The sequence below is a fragment of the Narcine bancroftii genome, chromosome 11 (assembly GCF_036971445.1).
Source record: "Narcine bancroftii isolate sNarBan1 chromosome 11, sNarBan1.hap1, whole genome shotgun sequence".
In the NCBI taxonomy this organism is placed as follows: domain Eukaryota; kingdom Metazoa; phylum Chordata; class Chondrichthyes; order Torpediniformes; family Narcinidae; genus Narcine; species Narcine bancroftii.
This window is the reverse complement of record NC_091479.1, coordinates 34367949-34392444: the sequence shown is the minus strand read 5'-3', so window position 1 is coordinate 34392444 and position 24496 is coordinate 34367949. Positions and strand designations below refer to the sequence as shown.

General features: G+C 46.1%; 2 long non-coding RNA genes across 2 annotated transcripts in view; one reads left to right on the top strand and one right to left on the bottom strand.

Moving 5' to 3' along the window:
* The window catches only part of LOC138745721 (uncharacterized), a 30012-nt gene extending 5754 nt beyond the window's left edge, over positions 1–24258 (bottom strand). Inside the window, exons 1-2 of the long non-coding RNA XR_011346448.1 lie at positions 24123–24258; positions 21714–21809 (exon numbers count right to left, since the gene is read on the bottom strand). This is a non-coding gene — a long non-coding RNA (uncharacterized lncRNA). The remainder of the gene's footprint in view (positions 1–21713; positions 21810–24122) is intronic.
* On the top strand, positions 1506–9920 carry LOC138745720 (uncharacterized). The gene is made up of 2 exons (XR_011346446.1): positions 1506–2702; positions 7811–9920. It is a non-coding gene; the product is annotated as an uncharacterized lncRNA (long non-coding RNA).
* Positions 24259–24496: the final 238 nt, after the last annotated feature.

The window sequence follows — 24496 nt, the reverse complement described above, 5'->3', positions numbered from 1 at the left end:
TAAGGCAGAAGACTTGACAGTGGTGTTTTCCCCATATAGCTTACATAGATACATAGAAGATAGGAGCAGGAGTGGGTCATTCGACCCTTCGAGCCCGCTCCGCCATCCAAAGAGATCATGGCTGATCTTAAAGTGCAGTACCCCGTCCCCGCCTTCTCTCCGTAACCCACAGATTCACCACCCTCTTGGTAAATAAATTCCTCCTCATCTCAGTCATAAATGGTTTGCCTATTATCCTCGAACCATGGCCCCGGGTTCTGGACTCCCCCACCATTTGAAACATCCCTTCCGCATCCATTCTGTCCAGTCCTGCCAGAATTTTATATGTCTCTATGAGATCCCCTCTCAATCTTCTCAACTCCAGTGAGTTCAATCCCAATTTGCGCAATCTTTCCTCATAAGTCATTCCTGCCATTCCAGTTATCAGCCTGGTGAATCGCCTCTGCACTCCCTCCATTGCAAGAACATTCTTCCTCAGATAAGGTGACCAAAACTGCACACAATACTCCAGGTGTTGTCTCACCAAGGCTCTGTACAGCTGCAGTAAGATATCCTTATTCATATACTCAAACCCTCTTGATATGAAGGCCAACATACCATTTGCCTTTTTAACCGCCTGCTGTACCTGCATGCTCACCTTCAGTGACTGGTGCTCAAGAACCCCCTAGGTCTCTCTGCACTTCCCCATCTCCCAATCTATTGCCATTCAAATAGTAATCTGCCCTCTGGTTTGTATTACCAAAGTGGATAACCTCACATTTATCCACATTGTAGTGCATTTGCCTGTATCTGCCCAGTCCCCCAATTTATCCAAATCACACTGGAGCTTCCTGACCCCCTCTTCAGTGCACACTAGCTTAGTGTCGTCTGCAAATTTGGAGATATTACATCCAATCCCCTCATCTAGATCATTAAAGTAAATTGTGAACAGTTGGGGTCCCAATACAGATCCCTGTGGCACCCCACTGGTCACCGCCTGCCACTCAGAAAACGAGCCATTTATCCCAACTCTCTGTCTTCTATCTGCCAGCCAGTTCTCAATCCACATCAATACCTTGCCCCTAATCCCATGAGCCTTGATTTTGCATGCCAGACATTTATGTGGGACCTTATCGAAGGCCTTTCGGAAGTCCAGGTACACCACATCCACTGGCTCTCCCCCATCTATATTACCTGTTACCATCTCAAAGAATTCCAATACATTTGTCAAGCACAATTTTCCTTTTGTAAATCCATGTTGACTCTGTCCGATCCCTTCTCTGCTAGTCATAGGCTCCGCTATTACATCCTTAATAATGGATTCCATCATTTTGCCCACTACTGATGTAAGCCTCACCGGCCTATAATTCCCCGCTTTTTCTCTACCCCCCTTTTTAAATAGTGGGGTAACATTAGCTACCCTCCAATCCATGGGCACTGATCCTGAGTCTATTGAGTTCTGGAAAATAATTCAGAATGTCCACTTCCTTAAGTACACTAGGATGTAGATTTTCAGGCCCTTGGGATTTATCGGCCTTCAATCCCTTCAATTTCCCCAAGACCATGTCCTTAGAGATACTGATTTCATTCACCTCCTCCCTTACATTAGTCTCTATGTTTCCCAACATCCTTGGGAGGTTATTTGTATCCTCTCTTGTGAAAACAGAACTAAAGTAAGAATTTAATTGGTCTGCCATTTCCTTATTCCCCATTATATATTCCCCTGATTCTGACCGCAAGGGACTGTGAGAGATGAGAAAAACTGACATTGCAATATGAACATGAAGAAATGAAGAAAATAAAATTGATACATAAGTAAATGAATGAAGCCAGTGCAAACAACATGAGACATGGATATTGGAAGGCAGGAAGCTGACACTGTCTGAGTAAGGTAAGAATCTCTTACACCAGCAAGTTCACTGAATGAAGGAGAGAAGGACAGACAATTGAGAATAGAAGTAGAGTTAGTCTGAACGAGATAAGGGTCGCCAAGCCCCAGATAGAATTAGCAAGGCTTGCATAAATAATTAGAAGACCTTAGACAGTATTAGCAAGTTATACATATATAATTAGTAAGCCATACAACAGATTTTTCAAGTATGCGTATTTAACTAGTAAACCCTAGACAAGATTAACGAACCCTGCAGATGAAGGGACTGTAGCCCTGAGAGTCGGGAAGGTGTGAATGGGGACAAGGGCTAGGATGTGAATAAGGACAATGGGAATAATGGCAAAAGAAGACACCGACAGGATACCCCCTGGTCCTCCAAGTATACTGAAACTGCACGTAGGCAGGAAGGATTGCCTCTGCCAAACCCATCCAGGGGGCAGAAGAATGTAAGGGGGAGGGTATTCTGATACTGAAATTTACTGTATAAAAGTTGGGTGAGCCCCAGTGTATGTGTGTATTCCCAGGGTAAGGGGAAGCACCCAACTTTGCATTGTTGTTGTAATAAATGTTCTTTGTTCTCAATATTTGTCTCGAGCAATTTCTTTAAAGGTACTTCTATTTCTAACAAATGGGGGCTCGTCCAGGATAACACTCCCTCCACTGACAGAGTGCCCGACGACGAGAGTAGGTGCATCCCGGCTGATTCAGCTGGACTCACGGACGACGGATGGCTGGTCAGTGGAAGAAGCGAGTGATATCCGAGAAGAGGCATTGAGAACAAACGACGGAAGAACGTTAAGGAAGCGCGCTAGAGCCTTGCTACTGGAACCCGGTAAGAGGAATTTTACTTGCCTATCAGTATGGGAAATATGGGTAGCAAGGAAGAGAGTCCTGGTAAAGGATGTGAGGATCAGATAACTACACACAGCCCGCTTGGGTTGATGTTATCTGACTGGGGCACGGGAAGGACCCGTGGAAAGGACAAACTGACCATGGTCAGGTATTGTTGTAGGGACTGGGTTAAATACCCGATAAAAGGGAGCTCCGTGTACTGGCCAAAACTCGGATCCGAGGATGACTGGATGTGTCAAGCTTTGAACATCTGGCTCTATCAAAACCAGAGAGAGAACCTAGAGAGCAAGGAATATGCAGCCTGCTGGCTTAGGGGATCGTGTGATCAATTGGTTTTGAAAGAAAAAGAGTACAGGGACAAGAGAGAGGAGGAACCTTTTGTCCCTGAAACACAAGGGTGGGATGTGCTACATTCCCTCCCTCCACCTTATGTTCCTCCTATGCCGGCTCCTATCTTTCCTCCCCCTCCTATAACCTACCCTTCTGCACCTTCCCCACCTCCCCCATCACTAGAGAAGAAAGAAGAGAGCAGGAGTGGTATGATGACTCGCTCACAAAGCACTCGATTACCACCCCCGTTGACAGGAGAGAGAGGAAACTTTAATTCAGAACAGTGTGAGACTCTTCAGGAAGAAAGGGCAGAGCCCCCCAATCCATCTCCCAGGGGGCAGGAACCCAGACCTAATAAGCCAGAAACCAACTGGATGCGACCCCTGCGGGAAGTTCCCGTAGGAGAGGGTCTCGGTTTCGTAAATGTGCCCCTGACCAGTACTGAAGTGCGTAACTTTAAGAAAGAACTCACTTCCCTGATAGAAGATCCCCAGGGATGTGCCGAACAGTTAGACCAATTTTTGGGACCAAATCTATATACTTGGGAGGAGTTAACATCTATCTTTAGGACCCTGTTTACTTTGGATGAGCGTGGAATGATCCGCCAGGCAGGGATTAAAGTCTGGGATAGGGATCACCAAGGGGGACTAGATGCGGTACCAGGAGAAACTAAATTCCCCTTGGCAAGACCTAATTGGGATAAAAATACCAATGACGGTCGGGTATTGATGGAAGAGTACAGGGTTAATTTGATAAGAGGAATCAAGGAATCTGTCCCAAAGAGACAGAATTTCAAGAAAGCCTTTGAGGTTCCCCAAGGTCCCGACGAGACCCCCTCCGCATTTCTGAATAGATTGCGCATGGCAATACAGCAATATGGGGGTCTCGACATAGAATCCCCAGCAGGGCAACAATTGGTACTAACTGGTTTTGTTACCAACTCAGCCCCAGACATTAGAAGAAAATTACAAAAAACAGAAAACTGGCATGAGCAAGGAATTACCCAGCTACTACAGATTGCACAGAAAGCATTTGTCCAGAGGTCTGAAGATAAGCAAATAGGGAAGGCAAAAACATTAATCCAAGCAGTCAGAGAGGTAGTAGATGAGCGACATAAAAAGGATAGGGACTGTGTGCCAGCTCCTGTATGCGGTGAGGGAAGCCACGGGTGGGGAAGTGCAGACCCCAGTGGATGGAGGAGTAGAGGAGGATTCCGGGGATGAAGACCCTTCCCGGGGCACCTTAGAAACCCAGGTAGAGATTGGGAAATGGGAACATTTGTCTGTTTCCATTGTAAAAAGGAAGGACACTTTAAAAAGGATTGCCCACTGCGAGCCAGGGACACACGATTCTACGCCCCGATGGAAGCAGATTATGAATAGGGGGGTCACGGTTCTCAGTCAATACACACTGTGGGGCTGCACGGAGAACCATTAGTTAATTTATGCATAGGACCCCACAGTGACAACATGATATTTTTAGTTGATTCTGGAGCAGCCCGATCTAGTATTTTACACCAACCAAAGGGGGTTAAAATAGAAGGGACAATGATAGTTTCGGGGGTGGGAGGAAGAGACTTCACAGTCCCTGTATTAAGAGAGGTCAGAATCCAAATGGGAAATAAGGTAATAGTAGAGGATCTTCTACTACTTCCCCAGGCTGGAGTATGCTTATTAGGACGAGACTTACAGCACCAATTGGCTATCGGTACCAGACCACTAGAATCAGGCATTGGGGTTCAATTTTATATTTTAAGCGAGGAAGATCGAGAACTTATCAATCCAAGAGTATGGTCAGAAAAAGGCAATAGAGGAGTTTTAGACATTCCTCCCCTCCAAGTTACTTTAAAAGACTCGCAACAAACAATTAGAAGAAAACAGTACCCAATTCCTATGGCTGGCCGCAAAGGTCTGCAGCCCGTAATTGACCAGCTGCTTAAGGATGGTATACTCGAACCTTGTATGTCACCCTTTAATACCCCGATTTTACCTGTCCAGAAACCAGACGGTACCTATCGATTAGTACAGGACTTAAGGGAGTTGAACAAAATCATTCTCACCCGTCACCCTGTTGTACCTAATCCCTATACGATCATGAGTAAAATCGATCCCCATAGTAAATGGTTTAGTGTGATTGACCTCAAAGATGCTTTCTGGACCTGTCCGTTAGCAACAGAAAGAAGAGACATGTTTGCCTTTGAATGGGAAAACCCTTTTACTGGACGTAAAAATCAATACCGGTGGACTGTCCTTCCTCAGGGCTTTACAGAATCTCCAAATTTATTCGGTCAGGTCCTGGAACAGATACTAGATGAGGCTCCTCGAAGAGACAATTGTCAGCTAATACAATACGTAGACGACTTGTTAATTACTGGAAGAATATATGAATTGGCTAAAGAATTTACTGTTGCACTTCTAAATTTTTTAGAAAAAAAAGATCTTAGAGTGAGCGAATCCAAATTACAATTTGTTCAATCAGAAGTTAAATACTTAGGTCATCTGGTAAGTCAGGGAACTAGGAAAATAAGTCCAGAGAGGATACGTGGTATTCTGCAGATTCCCCCTCCCAAAAATGCCAAGGAACTTAGGAAATTCCTTGGCTTAGTGGGATTCTGTAGAATCTGGATGGAAAATTATTCTAGCCTTGTCAAATTTCTTTACGATAAACTCACGATTATAGAGACCGAAGCTCTAGTCTGGACAGATGATGAGATTAAAGATTTTGACTTCGTTAAACATAGCCTTACGCGTGCCCCAGTCTTGGCACTACCCGACTTAAATAAGCCTTTTGATTTATATACTCATGCCAAAGGAGGTGTAGCCACCGGAGTACTAACCCAGGACAGGGCAGGCTATAGACAACCAGTGGTTTTTCTATCAAAGATTTTAGACCCCGTTTGTCGTGGCTGGCCAGAATGTGTACAAGCCATCGCAGCCACTGCTCTTTTAGTTGAGGAAGGAAGGAAAATTACTTTCGGCGCCCCTATGATAGTTCACACCCCTCACACAGTCCGCAATATTCTCTTACAACGTGCTGGGAGATGGCTCACGGACCCTAGAATTTTAAAATATGAAACGATCCTAATGGATAGGGATGATTTGACCTTGCTCACGACTAAAACCCTTAACCCAGCAGCCTTCCTCGTTGCTCCAAATTCGGACAATTCCACAAATGAATTAGAACATGAGTGCTTAGAAGTCATAGATCTACAAACCAAAATTAGGGAAGATCTAACTGATGTCCCTTTAAAAGAAGGTGAAAGGTGGTTTATTGACGGCTCTTCACGATGCATTGCAGGAACTCGCTTTCGTGGGTACAGTGTAGTGGATGGGAAGCAAGGACTAGTGATTGAAGCCGGTCGACTCCCTGGTCATTGGTCAGCACAATCCCGTGAATTATACGCCCTATGTAGAGCACTCCACGGCTTAGAGAACAAAATAGACACTATCTACACTGACTCTAAGTACACTTTTGGTGTAGTCCACACCTTTGGGAAGATCTGGAAAGAACGGGGAATGATAACTGGTAAAGGACAGAAGTTAGCCCATGAACAGTTAATTGTCCAATCCCTAGATTCTCTGACTCTCCCGACTGAAATAGCCGTAGTACATGTCCGAGGACATCAAAGTGGTGACAGTCCTGAAGCGAACGGCAACAGACAAGCTGATGCAGCTGCCAAACAGGCTGAACTTGCGGAAAAGATTCACATCCACCTATTACTGCCCACACCACTAGAGATTTAAAAAAAACCCATCTTTTCACGGGAAGAAGAGGTCTCAATGAAAGATCAGGGATTTCGCCAAACTGCCGACAGGTTGTGGTGGACAGCAGACGGACGTCAAGTCCTTAACAAAGCATTAGCCCGCCAAGTGGTAGATCAGCTACACCAACAGACACACTGGGGAACTCAGGCGCTTGTTGATGCCTTTCAACGATCTTCATACTGCTCCGGTATATATACAATTGCTAAACTTACTACTCGCAGCTGTCCGATCTGTCAGAGAATCAATAAAAAATCTATGCGGCCTGGCGGTCGCGACATAGCAGTTCGCCCGTTTCAACGCATACAAGTTGACTTTACAGAACTTCCTAAAATTGGTATTTACAAATACATTCTAGTCATGGTAGATCATTTTACACGATGGGTTGAAGCTTTCCCCACCCCGAATGATCGAGCTATCACTGTAATCGGAATACTTATTGAATCTGTGATTCCAAGATATGGTCTGATTCAAACCATTGATTCAGACCGAGGAACACATTTTACCTCTCAGGTTCTCCAGGGTGTCTGCAAGAAACTGGGAATAGACTGGCAACTACATACCCCATGGCACCCCCAAAGTTCAGGTCGAGTTGAAAGAATGAATCAAACTTTGAAAAATCAACTCACTCGACTTCATGAAGAGACTGGCCTCTCCTGGATTAAATCTTTACCATTAGCCCTGCTTAGAATTCGCACAGCCCCTCGTAAAGACCTTGCAGTCTCACCATACGAAATGATGTTTGGACTTCCATTTATGGGATTCCACACTGAAACCCCTATCCCTGAGGCTAATGATCAATACATTTCAAAATTTCTACAGGGTCTTTCTACTTCTATACATGACCTGAAACAGAAGGGATTATTAGCCCAAACTCCACCCCTGGAATTTCCAATCCATTCTATTAAACCTGGTGATTGGGTTTATGTCAAAGCATGGCAAGATAACCAACTGAAACCTGCCTGGGATAGTCCCTACTGTGTCCTTTTGATTTCAGACGCTGCCGTGCGAACAAGAGAAAAAGGCTGGACCCACATCCAACGGATTAAACCAGCTACCAAACCACAGGATCAAGACACTCAAACTCAACCCTCCACCTGGCGTGCAGTGCCTCATCCTTCTGACCTGAAACTTACATTACGCCGTGAAAAAGTGCCGTAATGTTGTTTTTATTCTTTATTGTATTGTTTAATTGTTGCTTCTCCATTTCTGGGACATCACTTAATTACTCACAATGTATTAAGTCCTCCTGGAATAGGGGCAGCAGAGGTCACAATTTTTTTCCTTTAGAGTTTAGACAAGGTGTAGATTTAGTTTTTAGCCATAGTAAGATATGTTTTAATAAGGGATTCCAATACGGACCAGGGGACCAGAACAGCTGTAGAGACCGTCACTTAACTTCCCACATAGATATTAAAGGTATGAGTTCTAAACCTGTAGCACAAAGAGAGCGATATGGCACAGACACACTGAATGTTAGTAACCAATGCACCTGTCAGAGAAAGAGAGAGAAGACGTTTGCTAATGTACACAGACAGGCTTCGACTCACAACTTCAATTCTACTCAGACTGTTAAACACATCTCTAATCGTAATGCACAATCCTCCCCAGACTGGTCTTTTCTCAAACATCCTTTGGGTTCCGCCGGCATTTACAATCCTTACTACTGCATCGTTAAGGGAAGTTCCAGTTATAAACGGCAACAGCGGCTACAGATCGCTAATGCTCCTTGCCACCTGAAACATCTAATCAGACTCCATGCAGCCTTGGGCATTATCATCCAACACAACACAATGGCCCTGAGGTTACGGGCTGAAGATAAACAACGTTTACCAGACACACTTCAACAACACCGCCTGCCTCTCGATTACAGCTTCGCTGCTGAACGCAGCACTTGTGAAAGACTCCTTAAAGACACTACTCACAACGGGCAGGCGGTTAAGAACACTTCTTCAGGACGTCAAAAAACTTCCCATGCCCAGGGACAGACTTTGCCACCTCGGTCCTCTGCAGGATCGACTGGACTTTTCACCGGTTACTGGAATCTGATACTCGCAACCCTTTTAACAGCTGGACTCATTACTCTCACCATCTTACTGCTTCCCTACATACAGACTGGTACACATCGTTTAACTCATCAACCCTTTCGTCAGAACACTTACACCCAAAGGATGTACAATTCCCAACATCTTTCTGAGGACATAGAAACTGCTATCCGTTTATTGACCAGCTGGGAAAACCGACAAGTTCCACTTTACCGCATCAGTAATACTGCTCTAAAAGAAAACGGAGGATTGTGAGAGACCAGTAACACTGAGATCAGTAACACTGATCATTGTGTGATATCAGTATTACTGATCTAAAAGAAAAGTGAGGATTGTGAGAGATGAGAAAAACTGACATTGTAATATGAACATGAAGAAATGAAGAAAATAAAATTGATACATAAGTAAATGAATGAAGCCAGTGCAAACAACATGAGACATGGATATTGGAAGGCAGGAAGCTGACACTGTCTGAGTAAGGTAAGAATCTCTTACACCAGCAAGTTCACTGAATGAAGGAGAGAAGGACAGACAATTGAGAATAGAAGTAGAGTTAGTCTGAACGAGATAAGGGTCGCCAAGCCCCAGATAGAATTAGCAAGGCTTGCATAAATAATTAGAAGACCGTAGACAGTATTAGCAAGTTATACATCTATAATTAGTAAGCCATACAACAGATTTTTCAAGTATGCATATTTAACTAGTAAACCCTAAACAAGATTAACGAACCCTGCAGATGAAGGGACTGAAGCCCTGGGAGTCGGGAAGGTGTGAATGGGGACAAGGGCTATGATGTGAATAAGTACAATGGGAATAATTGCATAAGAAGACACCGACAGGATACCCCATGGTCCTCCAAGTATACTGAAACTGCATGTAGGCAGGAAGGATTGGCTCTGCCAAACCCATCCAGGGGGCAGAAGAATGTAAGGGGGAGGGTATTCTGATACTGAAATTTACTGTATAAATGTTGGGTGAGCCCCAGTGTGTGTGTGTATTCCCAGGGTAAGGGGAAGCACCCAACTTTGCATTGTTGTTGTAATAAATGTTCTTTGTTCTCAATATTTGTCTCGAGCAATTTCTTTAAAGGTACTTCTATTTCTAACAGGACCTACTCTGGATTTCACCAATCTTTTCCTCTTGACATATCTATAAAAGCTTTTGCAGTTGGTTTTTATGTTTGCCGCAAGCTTACTCTCGTAATTTATTTTTACCCTCTTGATTAATCCCTTTCTCCTCCTTTGCTGCATCTTGAACTGTTCCCAGACTTCGGATTTGGTACTTTTTTGGCCAATTGATATTCTCTCTCTTTGGACCTAATGCTGTCTATAATTTCCCTTGTTATACACGGTTGAGTCACCTTTTTTGGTTTATTTTTATGCCAAACTGGTATAAACGATTTCTGCAATTCTTCCATTAGATCTGTGAATGCTTTCCATTGTCTATCCACCGTCAACCCACCCGCCCCCCATAAACACCACCCAATCAATCTTACTCAACTCCCATCACATACCATCAAAATTCCCTTTATTTAAATTCAGGACCTTAGTCTCGGTTTTAATTTCTTCACTCTCCATGTCGAGTGTGAATTCGATCATATTGTGATCGCTCCTACCCAAAGGACCTCGTACAACAAGATTGCTGATTAGCCCCTTTTCATTGCATAATACCCAGTCTAAAATGGCCTGCTCCCGAGCTGGTTCCTCGACATATTGGTCTAGATAACCGTCCCGTAAACATTCAAGGAATTCCTCCTCCTCAGTATTTTAACAAATTTGGCTAGTCCAATCAATATGTAAATTAAAGTCTCCGACAGCTGTTCCCTTATCTAATTTCTCTTTTTATGCCTTCCCTCACCTCTACATTACTATTTGGAGGCCTATATACCACTCCCACTAACGTTTTCCGCCCCTTGCTATTCCTCAGTTCTACCCATATAGATTCGGTATCTTCCGAGTTAATATCCTTTCTGTCAATCGTGTCGGTCCCTTCTCTCAGCCTCAATGCTACCCCACCCCCTTTTCTTTCTTGCCGATCCCTCCTAAATATCATATTCCCCGGGATGTTAAGTTTCCAGGCTTACCCACCTTGCAGCCATGTTTCTGTAATCCCAATCAAATTGTATTTGTTTGTCTCAATGTCCACAGCCAATTCATCTACCTTGTTCCGAATGCTTAAGATATAAAGCCTTCAAATTTGCTTTTTTTACCTTCCCTGCTCTTTCTGATTTTTTTACTTTCGCTGCCCAACCTAACTTTTCCTATTTTATCTTTCCTGTCCTTTGCCCTATCATACAGGTTCCCATCCCCCTGCCAAATTAGTTTAAACCGCATCCGACAGCTGTACCAAACCTAGCTGCCAATATATTGACCCCTTTTGGGTCTAGGTGTTACCCATCCTTCTTGTAAAGGTCATGACTTCCCCAAAAGAGATCCCAATGATCCAAGAAGCCAAAACCCTGTCTTTTACACCAGCCCCTCAGCCACACATTTATTTGTCTTAACCTTCCATTTTTGTCCTCAGTTGCACTTGGCACAGGTAGCAATCCAGAGATCACCACCCTGGCGGTCCTTTTTTTTAGCTTCTGTCCCAGCTCGCTGTAATCCTTTTTTAGTACCTCCTCCCTCTTTTTATCTATCTCATTGGTACCCAATGAGGCATATACCAAGACATCAGGCTGCTCACAGTCTCCTTTCAGAATACTCTGGACCCGATTTGAGATATTCCTGTACCCTTGCACCAGGGAGGCAGCACGCCATGTGGGTATACCTATCTGGCTCACAGAATCTCTTGTCTGTACCTCTGACAATGGAGACCCAATGACCACTGCATTCCTTCTCACCTTTTATCACCTTGATCCTGAATGTTGAATGTGTATGTTCATGTAATTTCCCCGTCTCTGTCGGTTTCTCCGTCCTAATTAGAAGTGTAGAGGCTTGCCTAACATATCAACCCTGTTGTCCTGTTTCCATCCCCGAAATAAATGTGTGCTTTGTACCTCCGCTTTGGTCTGGTTCTTAATCTGTGGGACCCACACGAATGTGACAACAATGGAGGAGGGGAAGCAAAGTATGTCAAAATGTGTTATTGCCTATGAACAGAGGCAATAGAATATTAAATTTATGTTATGACAGAGTATAAGATATTTTGAAGACGCTACATGGAAGAAATTCTTCAAACAATTAAACACAAATATGGAGAGGCAAGTGGGACCTTCTTCTGTTTTCTCCCGCTTAGATCGTTCTTATGAGAAAGATAGGGACCAACATTGACGCCACCTAAAATTAGTGAAATGGAACAAAGAGTTGGATGGGAAATACACACAAAGTTATCAATGAAATGTATGATGCTCTCCAGAGAGAAAATCCAAAACTAGGATAGCAGAGGTCAGGAGAAAGATGGGAGTCGGGCTTGGATGTGACGATTTCAGAAAGAAGCTGTTCAGAGTGGTGTGAAGATTGAAATATACAAATTCAAGAAGAAATAGGGTCAGGATTGTGTCAAGAGTGTTACAAATATGATTAATGCCAGATATAAAAATAAAAATCTCCACATCAATTCTGCCATACTACATATAAATTAAATGGACTATCTCCAATTATTCCGAGAAATGTTTTCAATGTAATCAGGTGATTGAGACTTTTCTTTCCTTTCGGTTTGGACCTGTGTAAAAGTGGAAGGATTTCAGTCTATTATTAGGACAAATTATGAAGATTAAAATACAAAAGGATGTGAGAATATTTGAGCTTGGTCAGAGATATGAAGCAGATACAAAACTGAAGTTGAATAAATATCAAAAACATTTTCTGAGTCCAGCCATAACAGCAGTGAAGAAATGTGCAGCATGAACGTGGAGAGCAGAGAGTTGTGTAACGAGAGATGGGACATTGAAATGAAAACTGTGGCACCATGCAACCATATAACCATTTACAGAGCAGAAACAGGCCATGTCAGCCTTTTGAGACCGCACCGGTTCACTAGAACAACTCCACTAGCTCAATCCTCCTGATTTCCGCCAATATCCCTCCAACCCCCTCACCTCCATGTACACATCCAACCTTCTCTTAAATGACAGAAGGGACCCTGCCGCAACTATCTCATTCGGAAGATCATTCCATTCTGCCTCCACTCTCTGAGTGAAGAAGCATCCTCTAAAATTTCTCCAGAAGTTTTGCCTCCTTACCATTAACTCATGGCCTCTTGTTCCAACCTTCCCTTCCCTCACGGGAAAGTGTCTGTCTATGTCTCGTCTATCTATTCCTTTCATAATTTTAAATAGCTATATTGTCCCCTCTCATTCGTCTACGTCCCAATGAATAAAGTCCCAGTCTCCTTAATCTCTCCCTGTAATCCAGATGCTGTAAGCCAGGCAACATTCTCACAACAGCCTCACAAAGATAAGCGTATACAGAGCCGTTGTCATAACCACACTCCTGTTCGGCTCCGAATCATGGGTCCTCTACCGGCACCACCTACGGCTCCTAGAACGCTTCCACCAGCGTTGTCTCCGCTCCATCCTCAACATCCATTGGAGCGCTTACACCCCTAACGTCGAAGTACTCGAGATGGCAGAGGTCGACAGCATCGAGTCCACGCTGCTGAAGATCCAGCTGCGCTGGATGGGTCACGTCTCCAGAATGGAGGACCATCGCCTTCCCAAGATCGTGTTATATGGCGAGTTCTCCACTGGCCACCGTGACAGAGGTGCACCAAAGGAAAGGTACAAGGACTGCCTAAAGAAATCTCTTGGTGCCTGCCACATTGACCACCGCCAGTGGGCTGATAACGCCTCAAACCGTGCATCTTGGCGCCTCACAGTTTGGCGGGCAGCAACCTCCTTTGAAGAAGACCGCAGAGCCCACCTCACTGACAAAAGGCAAAGGAGGAAAAACCCAACACCCAACCCCAACCAACCAATTTTCCCTTGCAACCACTGCAATCGTGTCTGCCTGTCCCGCATCGGACTTGTCAGCCACAAACGAGCCTGCAGCTGACGTGGACTTTTTACCCCCTCCATAAATCTTCGTCCGCGAAGCCAAGCCAAAGAAGAAAGAAGCCAGGCAACATTCTTATAAATCTCTGCACATTCTCCACCTTATCTATATTCTTCCTATAATTTGGAGACCAGAACGGAACACAATTCTCCAAACATGGCCTCACCAATGCCTTAAACAGCTGCACTCTAGCCTATGCTATGATTTATGAAGGCCAGCATGTCATTTGCCTTCTTAACCACCCTGTCTACCTGGGAACCCACCTTCAGTGAACTCTGTACCATAACTCCAAGATCCCTCTGTTCCTCTTCATTCCTCTACCCCCTCCCTTTAACTGCATATGTTCTATTTTTTATTTTTTTTTCCGGAATGCAGCACCTCACACTTGTCAACATTAAATTCCATCTGCCATCTTTTCCAAACAAGAAAATCTACCTCACTGTCCACCTCTCCCCCTATTTTCGTATCGTCTGCATATTTGCTTACCCAGCTAACCACACCCTCCTCTAAATCATTAATATTAATGATAAACAACAAGGGACCCAGCATCGATCCCTGAGGCACTCCACTTGTCACAGGCTTCCAACATGACATATAGTTGCCCACCATGACTCTCTGCTGTCTATCTCCCAGCCACTTCTGAACCCATCCCACTATCTATTAATCCCTGATGACTGAACCTTCCTAAATAACCTTACATGCAGCACCTTATCAAAAGCCTTACTAAAATTCAAATAGATCTCATCAACCACCCGACCTTCATCCACTTTTCTTGTCAACTCTTCAAAAAAATTCAACAAGATTCATCAAACATGACTTTTCTTTCAAAAACCCATGCTGGGTGCCCCTGATCTATCCCTGCCTATCCAGATATTTGTACATACTATCTCGAAGTATACCATCCATAATCTTCCCCACTCGGAAGTCAAACTTACTGGCCGATAATTACTTGGACTCCACCTACTGCCTTTTTTGAACAATAGAACTATATTTGCAACCCTCCAATCCCACGGCACCACACCCTCCTCCAGTGATCTTTGAAAAATTGCTGTCAGTGCCCCCGCTATTTGTTCCCTGACCTCCCTTAAAGTCCTGGGAAAAATCCCATCAGCACCAGGAGACTTATCCAGCTTAATTGACCCAAGAAGCTCCAAACCTCTCACTTTACTAATCCTTATCCTTTCCATAACTAACCCCTTTGCCTCTCTTATCTTGTATTGCCCAATGTCCGTTTCCCTCGTGAATACAGACGAGAACAAATTGTTCAATATTTCTCCATCTCATACGGTTCCTGACATAGTTTCCGGTCCCATCATCCAGTCGACCTATTCTATGTTTAACCCTCCGTTTACTGTTCACATATCTGAACAAACCCTGAGGATTCACCTTCGCCTTATTAGCTATGGACACCTCATCCCTTCTTTTTCCCTTTCTAATTTCCCTCTTCAAGTTCTTAAGAGTATGTCAAAATGATCACTGGATCCGAAGTTCTCACCTCTGTCACCTGCCCCATTGCATTCCCAAACAACAGATCAAACGCTGCTCCCACTCTAGTTAGCATCTCAACATATTGCTGCAAAAAGCAATCCTGAACACAATGCATAAATACTAAGCCATCCTGCCCTTTCACTGACTGCATTTCCCAATCAATATTTGGAAAATTGAAATCCCCAACCAACACCACCCTATTTCACCTGCATATCCCACCTATTTCCTTGCACATTTGCTCTCCTCGTTTCCTTTCCCCATTTGGAGGCTTATAATATACCCCCATAATAATAACCTCACCCTTCTTATTTTTCTGCCTCTCTTGACGAGCCCTCCAGTCTATCTTGCCTCAGCACTGCTGTAATATCCTCCCTGACATGTAATGCCACACCTCCCCCTCTTAATCCACCAACTCTGTCACATCTGAAGCAGCAAAATCGTGGAACATTCAACTGCCAGTCACAACCTTCTTTCAACCATGTCTCGCTAATGGCCACACATCATAATGCCACATGTCAATCCACATTAATCCTCGCATTAAAATAAATACAACTCAGGGATCTCCTACATCCTACCTTCTGCATATCCTCCTATCTACCATTCTCACAATTTTCACTGCAGTATCTGTTTACTACTTCCTGCTTTTCCTCGCTCAAATTATCTAAACTTGTCTCTTTCCTTATCCTACTAACCCTCACCCTACCGTCCTGCCTAACTTGAAACCCTGTCCCCAACCATACTAGTTTAAACTCCTCCTGACAGCCCTAGCAAATGCTCCCACCAGGAGACTGGTCCCTCTAAGATTAAGATGTCACCCATCATTATGGTATAGGTCCCAGCTTCCCCAAAAAAGGTCCCAGTTGTCCAAGAATTGAAACCCAGTCTCTGACTCCACCCCTTGAGCCACATGTTTAACCTCCACCTAATCCTAGGTGCTCTCTGGAAGTGCTAGCAGCCTGATGTTCCTCTCGGAATAAGTGAAACAGGAAGGACCACTGTGCTAGCCTGAAAGAACGATATTATCATCTGGAGAACCTGATGGGCCAAGTTTTATCAGCGACACATTGAGCTGACTAATGGTGTTAGATCAGTTGTGAAAATCCTGGAACAACAAATCTCTCTCTGCAAACCCCATGGAACTTTCCTGAGTGGCAAAGCCTGATCACTGGATCCAAAGTTCTCCCTAACGCTCACCTCTGTCACCTGCCCCATTGCATTCCCAAACAACAGATCAAACGCTGCTCCCACTCTAGTTAGCATCTCAACATATTGCTGCAAAAAGCAATCCTGAACACAATGCATAAATACTAAGCCATCCTGCCCTTTTATTGACTGCATTTCCCAATCAATATTTGGAAAATTGAAATCCCCAACCAACACCACCCTATTTCACCTGCATATCCCACCTATTTCCTTGCACATTTGCTCTCCTAGTTCCCTTTCCCCATTTGGAGGCCTTTAATAATCCCCATAATAATAACCTCACCCTTCTTATTTTTCAGCTCTACCCATACTGCTTCTCTTGATGAGCCCTCCAGTCTATCTTGCCTCAGCACTGCTGTAATATCATCGCTGACATGTAATGCCACACCTCCCCCTCTTAATCCACCAACTCTGTCACATCTAAAGCAGCGAAATCCTGGAACATTCAACTGCCAGTCACAACCTACTTTCAACCATATCTCGCTAATGGCCACACATCATAATGCCACATGTCAATCCACACCTTTATCTCATCCAGCTTCCTTACTACGCTCCTCACATTAAAATAAATACAACTCAGGGATCTCCGACATCCTACCTTCTGCATATCCTCCTCTATACCATTCTCACAATTTTCACTGCAGTATCTGTTTACTACTTCCTGCTTTTCCTCGCTCAAATTATCTAAACTTGTCTCTTTCCTTATCCTACTAACCCTCACCCTACCATCCTGCCAAACTTGAAACCCTGTCCCCAACCATACTAGTTTAAACCCCTCCTGACAGCCCTAGCAAATGCCCCCGCCAGGAGTCTGGTCCCGTCTGAGATTAAGATGTCACCCATCATTATGGTATAGGTCCCAGCTTCCCCAAAAAAGGTCCCAGTTGTCCAAGAATTGAAACCCAGTCTCTGACTCCACCCCTTGAGCCACATGTTTAACCTCCACCTAATCCTAGGTGCTCGCTGGAAGTGCTAGCTGCCTGATGTTACTCTCGGAATAAGTGAAACAGGAAGGACCACAGTGCTAGCCTGAAAGAAAGAAGTTATCATCTGGAGAACCCTGATGGGCCAAGTTTTATCAGCGACACATTGAGGTGACTAATGGTGGTAGCTCAGTTGTGAAAATCCTGGAACAACAAACCTCTCTCTGCAAACCCTACAGAACTTTCCTAAGTGGCAAAGCCTGATGAACTTTATACATGTTCAATTCTGTGCACAGTATTAGAATTGCCTCCAACCAATGAACTTAGAAGAATGAGAAATGAGATTGAACTGTGAACCAAATAACTTTTCTTAAATTTACACACACATCATACACGTGCACTTAGACTTAGAAGGGGATTAAGGTTAGTTAAGTTAATAGAGATCAGTTAAAGTTTGATTCTGTTTTCATTTTAAAAGATAAATAAAACAACTTATTTTTAAATAATGACTCGTCCTGGTGAATGTCTATTGCTGCTGGGTTTTGGGATCCTTTGGGCTCATAACACCATAGTCTGGTGACGTACATGGACCTCCTTCCCACTCCATCCATTTTGGACCCCCACATGAAGAGGGAAACTGCTCTGGTAATAGCCAGGGCAGAGGTGTGTGGGATGGGCCACGCCTGCATCACACGCAGCAGTACCGAGAGCACCTTGCACCTGATGACCAGGTTCTTCCCCATTACTGAGAGGGAATGTCATTCCCACAGACCCAGTTTCTGGTGGACTTTTACAATCGGCTCTGACCATTTTTTTGTTGCATGCCTCGGCCTCTCCAAGCCAGTTCCCTGACACCTTCAGGTAGTCAGATCTGACTGTGAAGAGGACAGCGGACTGATTTACCAAAGTGCATTCCTCGCTTTTGTTCCAGTTTACCCTGGAACATAGATTTGTATACTTCCTGGTCCAGCCACTTACAGACTTGTGTACAACTCAGCCGGTCTCCCAGAACTGGGGGGTCTCTGTGCTGCTCCCTGTCTCCTGGAGCTGGGGGTCTCTGCACTGTCCCCTTCTTGGAGATCTGGGGGTCTCTACACTGCTCAGTGTCTCCTGATATTGTTGTTTTATTCTCCACCAGTCCCACAGCACAACCCTGACCCCTGGACGGAATGTAGAGGTACAGAGGGATCAGTGAAAATATGGGTAGTTTTTCCAGGGTGGGGTCCATCCAGGAGCATGATAACAGCAGGGAACCCGTGGAAGGGGATGGAGGGCATTCGATGGTGCACCAGCAGGATGCTGCTGAGGGTGCAGATTCCCTCAGGCTCTCAAGGGTAGAAGGCGCAGGTTATTCCAATGGTTTAGGTGAGGCCAGGGTCCAAATTAGAGCTGGCGCAGGTCATCAAGGGTCGACATAACAGGTGCCTGGAACTGTCATGAGGATACTAAGGGCTGGTAGAGGTAGGTAGGAGGGGATAGTTGTGTACCGACGAGGGATTGATGAGTGAGGGGCCACATGGATGGGACTTCGAGACAAGGGGCCTCTGATTGTCCTGGGATGGGGCCTGTAAATAGACCCGCAGACATCCAGCACACTGCATCTTTGACCCACTACCATCAGGAAGGAGATATGGAGGAACAAAATCAGGCTGCCAGACAGGGAAATAACTTCTTCCAACAGGCCATGAAATTGACAATGCAATGCGAGTTGAATGGGTCCGTGGAATGAAAAGGATGAGAGGGATATGGACTGTTTGCAAGCAGCTTGGCCATCAGAAAAGAAGGGCCAAAAGGATGGTTTCGGAGTTGTCTATCTTGTCCACACTTTTGAGTTGAATCCTTAAATAATTCATGACAGGCAGGACTATCATTTTAGATGGAGATTTAAGATTGACACATGCAGCCCGGGAACAGGCCCTTTCAGCCTCTGAGCCACAACCACTCAATTACACCAATGACCTACAAACCCCGTTTTAAATGGTGGAAGGACCAGGAGCAACTGGTGGAAATGCACGCAGACACAGGAAGAATGTACAACTCCCCAGAGACAGTGTCAAATTTGAACCCGGCTCGCTGGCCCCTTATCAGCGTTTTTCTAACTGTGGCACTAACCTCGCCACTCTCAATTATTCCCAGGGTTCTTCCTCCTACTTTCCATGAGCTGTGATTGCTTCCAATTCCAGTGCCCTTGTTTCCCTGAGACTCTGACCCCTGCCCAGTGACTCTGTCCCTAATGCCTCTCCCTGGCCAGATGATCACCAGTCTCTCCTGGCTCTCACCCAAATTTTCTTACCCAATTCCACCACCTACAACCCCCTCGTCATGGCCCACCCACTCGCCCACAGGGCCAAGGGTAGCAAGGTGGGGGAAGGTCCAGTCTGTAGTCACAAAGCTTGTCGAAGGACAAGTGAGAGCAGGAGTCCTGGGGCAAGGGGTGAAGGGCAGTGTGTACTGTAGCAGCCAGCTACACAGGGTCACAGCCTCCAGGGTGGGGGGAGAGAGAGAACTGGCTCAGATGGGACAGATGTCCCGGTGCCAAGGGTCAGGGAATTCCCCAGCTCGGTGAAGGTCTGGGACACTGCCACCGGCAAGGAGACTGGACCACTGCCCTCCCCACATCTCCACCATCTGGGGATCCCAGGAGCAGCTCAGGTTCCAAGGCCTGTCAGTGGGGGAAGGGGGAGGTTCGGGAATTGGGGTGGGGTAGTTCTGAATGGTGATCGAGAGGATCGGTCCAGTGGGAGGACAGACATGACACACATGAGGGCTGGGGCTTCAGGACAGATCCCGTGGGGAGGCAGGAGTTTTGGGGTCCAGCCGGTGGGGGACAATGGCTTTGGAAATGGACCTGGTGGGGGTCAGGGGCTTTGGGGAGAGACCAGTGGGTTTGTGGGAGGACCTGTCGGGCAAAAGAATAAGTGACAGACCAAGTTGGGAATGGCATTGGGGATTGGAGATGGGATGTTGATGGACCCGGCGGGGATGCGTTTGGGAATGGATCCGGTGGGGGATGGTATTGGGATGGATCAGGTGGGGGATGGTATTGGGGTTGGACCCAGTGGGGGACAAGATTGGGGATGGACCCAGCGGGGGGTGGGATTGGGGATGGACTCGGAGGGAGACGGGATTTTGGATGGACCCGGCGTGCACAGAATTGGGGATGGACCCGGCGGGGGACGGTATTGGGGACAGATTCAGCGGGGGACGGTTTTGGGGTTGGACCCAGCAGGGAACGGGATTGTGGATGGACCCGGCAGGGGATGATATTGAGGATGGACCTGGCGGGGTCAGTTTTGGAGATAGACATGCTGGGGATGGACCCGGCAGGGGACTGCCCATTGACTCCGTCTTCAATGCCTCACACCGGCCGGATGATCACCGTTCTCTTTCCCAGGTCTCACCCAAACTTTCTTACCCCAATTCCACCACCTACAAACCCTTGTCATGTCCCACCCACTCACCCACAGGGCCAAGGGTAACTAGGAGGGGGAAGCTCCTGGCTGTGGGCACACAGCTCGTTGAAGGACAAGTGGGAGCAGGAGTCCTGGGGAAGAGGTGAAGGGCAGTGTGTACTGTAGCAGCTAGCTGAACTGGGCCACATTCTCCAGGATGGTGGGTGGGGGAGAGAGAGAGAGAGAAGACTGGCTCAGATGGGATAGATATCTGTGTGCCAAGGGTCAGGGGATTCCCTAGTTTTGTGAAGGTATGGGACATTGTCAACGGGAAGGAGATGGACCACTGCCCTCCCCACATCTCTACTGTCTAGGGGTCCTAGGAGCAGCTCAGATACCAAGGCCTGTGGGTGGGGGAAGGGGAAGGTTAAAGAACTTTGGTGGGGTAGTTGTGATGGGTAATCGATTGGAGAGGGTCCCAGTGAGGGAACTGGTCTGGTGGGAGGACAGACCTGGATACAGGTGAATTGGCGTGGGGGACGGGGACAGGGACTTTTGGCTGGTCATGTTGTGGGACAGGGGCTTGTTGAAAGCCCTGGTGGGAGACAGGAGCTCTGGAGACGGTCCAAGCAATGGGTGGAGCATTGGGGATGGGCCCAGTGGGGAATAGGGGCTTTGTTGACAGGCCTGACAGTATTTTGGGGATGATCTCAGCAGGGGGAGGGGTTTGGGGACAGGCCTGGTGGGAGATGAGGGCTTTGGGGAAGGGCCAGGTGGGTGACAGGGGACAGTATTAGGGAAGGACCCAGAGGACAAAACCACCCCTGGAGCTCTGGTTCACCTCCGGTCACTCACCTTGGCCCACGGACGTGCTTTGATCTGCGGGAAGCTGAATTCGTTGCAGTTTAGGTTCATCTCCCAGATCTGCTCCCTGGATGAGCTCCGCAACACCTGTTGGGACAGAAACCACCTTCACTACTGGCTCAGGGTGGGGGGAGCAGGAGGGTGACAAGGGGAGGGAATGCAGTGTATGTGTACCAGGTCATGGACAAGGGACGAGCCCTAGAACTGGGGTGGTGGTGAAGGCTGAAACCTTAGGGGTATTTAAGAGGCTCTGAGTCATGTGGATGAAAGAAAAATGGAGGGTTATGAGGGAGGAAGGGGTTAGTTACTTTTATTTTGGTATGAATACATCGGTCGGCACAACATCGCGGGCTGAAGTGCTTGTACTGTGCTCTCATGTTCTATGTTAAACGTGTCCTGTCAGTCTTTCAGCAAGCGGATATGTCGGGGAGGGACCGCTGCCGACTGGCACATTCCAGGCTGCAGGGGTACATGCTGAGGGATGCACGGAGGCTTGGCGTAGCCAGCACGAAGGCACTAAGGGGATGGATCATAATCCTTCCATAACCGTGCACTGAGAGGCTGAGAGCAAGGGGAACTCCTCCAACAGCAGAGGGGGGCAGTAACCACACGGTATCAAAGTGGTGGCAATGAAGGTAAACAGAGACGTATGCAGCAATGTGTAGTGAAGGGAATATCTGGATACAACAGGAGGAGGAGAAAAGACGGAACGGTCTTCCTCTTTGGAAAATATTTGTAAATAAAGTCAAGTTTGCGGGGTTGGGGGAGGGGAAGAGAAAAGCCCTACTCAGTCAACTTTGCTTCATGAGATACATTCTCCGATCCAGGAAATCTATTCTGCACCCGCTCCAGAGTACAAGATCAAATTTATTACCCTTGGATAGCACAAGTACGACCTGATAAAACAGAGTTCTTGGGATAAACATACGCAAACACACAACCAAGCCCTCACACAACAGACAAATGATACATGTGCAGCACGACCAGAAAAATTACTCGATATTGTTGAGTAAATAGCAGAGTGGAGGAGTATTTGTATGAGCAGCTCATCAATCGTTCCACGTTCTCCCTGCCTGGAGGAAGAGGCTGTTCCTGGGCCTGGAGGTACTGGCTCTGAAATTCCTGGATCTCTTTCCCGACGGGAATAGCTGGATGATGCTGTTGGCCGGGTGAAGGGGTCCTCGATGATTTTGTCAATGATCATAGTGGATCACATTGATATTTGTGATGGTGGGGAGCAGGAGGGTGTCCCCAGTGTTGCTCTAGGCCACTTTACGTCCTGTGGATTGACCTCTGATCATTTTTTAAAAATATTAATTATAAATAAAATCCACAAAGAATTCACACAATTAATAATAACACAAATCAAATATAAATACACTTGTCATAGTTAAAAGAAGGAATAAAGAAATTCCCCCCCCCCGATTAAACCACCCCATCTGCCCTCCATCCCCTTGCTAAAAGAAAAAGAAGAAAAATGAGGACAAGGGACCCCCAACAGGAGAACCAATTACTTTAACGTTCCTTTTCAAAAACTGAGGCCTTAAGGAGAAAGGGAATGTTAGAGCCACCCTTTCTAAATATGGGGTCCATATTCTTCCACAATATATGGTTGAGGCGGCCTGCTCACCAGGACGAAAGCCAGTACACAAGATGGATGACGAACGCGGTGACTACACAGATCCTGCGGCAACCAATCATCTTCGTCCCAGGTGACATCCCACACAGTGGGAAGCAATGAGCAATGGCGAGAACACCCACCAATCCGAGGCTGGCTTTGCCGTCTCGAAAGACCTGTCATCACTAGCGAGAGAGTATATAAGCAGAGCTGCCAGTTCAACGAACCAGTCTTCGACTTCGACTTCACGGGTGTGTATCATTCATTCCACACATCATGGTGAGTGTGCTGGATATCGGTGCGAAGGAAGAGACTTTCACCATTGACCACCTCAAACCAGCACATCTGGACATTAGCAAATTCACCCCCCACGACCCAGATATAGGCGACCGAAAGCAGCGAACAGCGCTGGTTCTAGGGAGGTGGGGCATCATGCTAACTGGGATGCCACCCTGTACACAAGATGGCCGACGAATGTGGCAACTGTTCAGAGTCCACGGGGACCAACAACTTTCATACCAGGGGACAACGCGCACGGCAGGAATCAACAAAGAAGGGAACACCGAACAATTGGAGGCCGGCATGGATGTGACATCACTCCAGTCGATAGCAGCAGGGAGAGAATAGAAGCAGAGCTGCGAGTGTAATAAAGGAGTCTTTGACTTTGATTTTTTTGGGCGTGTGTCCGCCTTTACACCCATCACAGTAGCGCACACGCTCCAAGTTCACATCGAATGGTCTTGCTCATCTTACATCGGGAGTCACGTGTACAGTTTCCTTACCTGAAGCATGAGAAGTGCACAAAAATCGTCAGATTTGTTTCTGGGGTGTTTTAAGCAGGTGATAGAAGGAAAGTTTGAATGTGGATCTCTTGGTCGTTGGTAAAAAGGGAGATGACCTTACAACATTATGAGAGGACACAGCAGCACGGATCAAGAGAGGATAATGCAAAGGAGCCGAACACCAAGTGTCACAATTTCCCAATAACCGATCAGCTGCTTAGACTTTAAGATATGTCTTCAATGAAAATGTAATATCCTTGGAATTCTCTCCGCTTTTGAAGGTGCATTTGAAATTGGGATCCATGGACTTGTGATGAGTTTATTGCCGTACCCACTCGTAGAGGGATCATATGCATTGAACTTAGATGTAGATA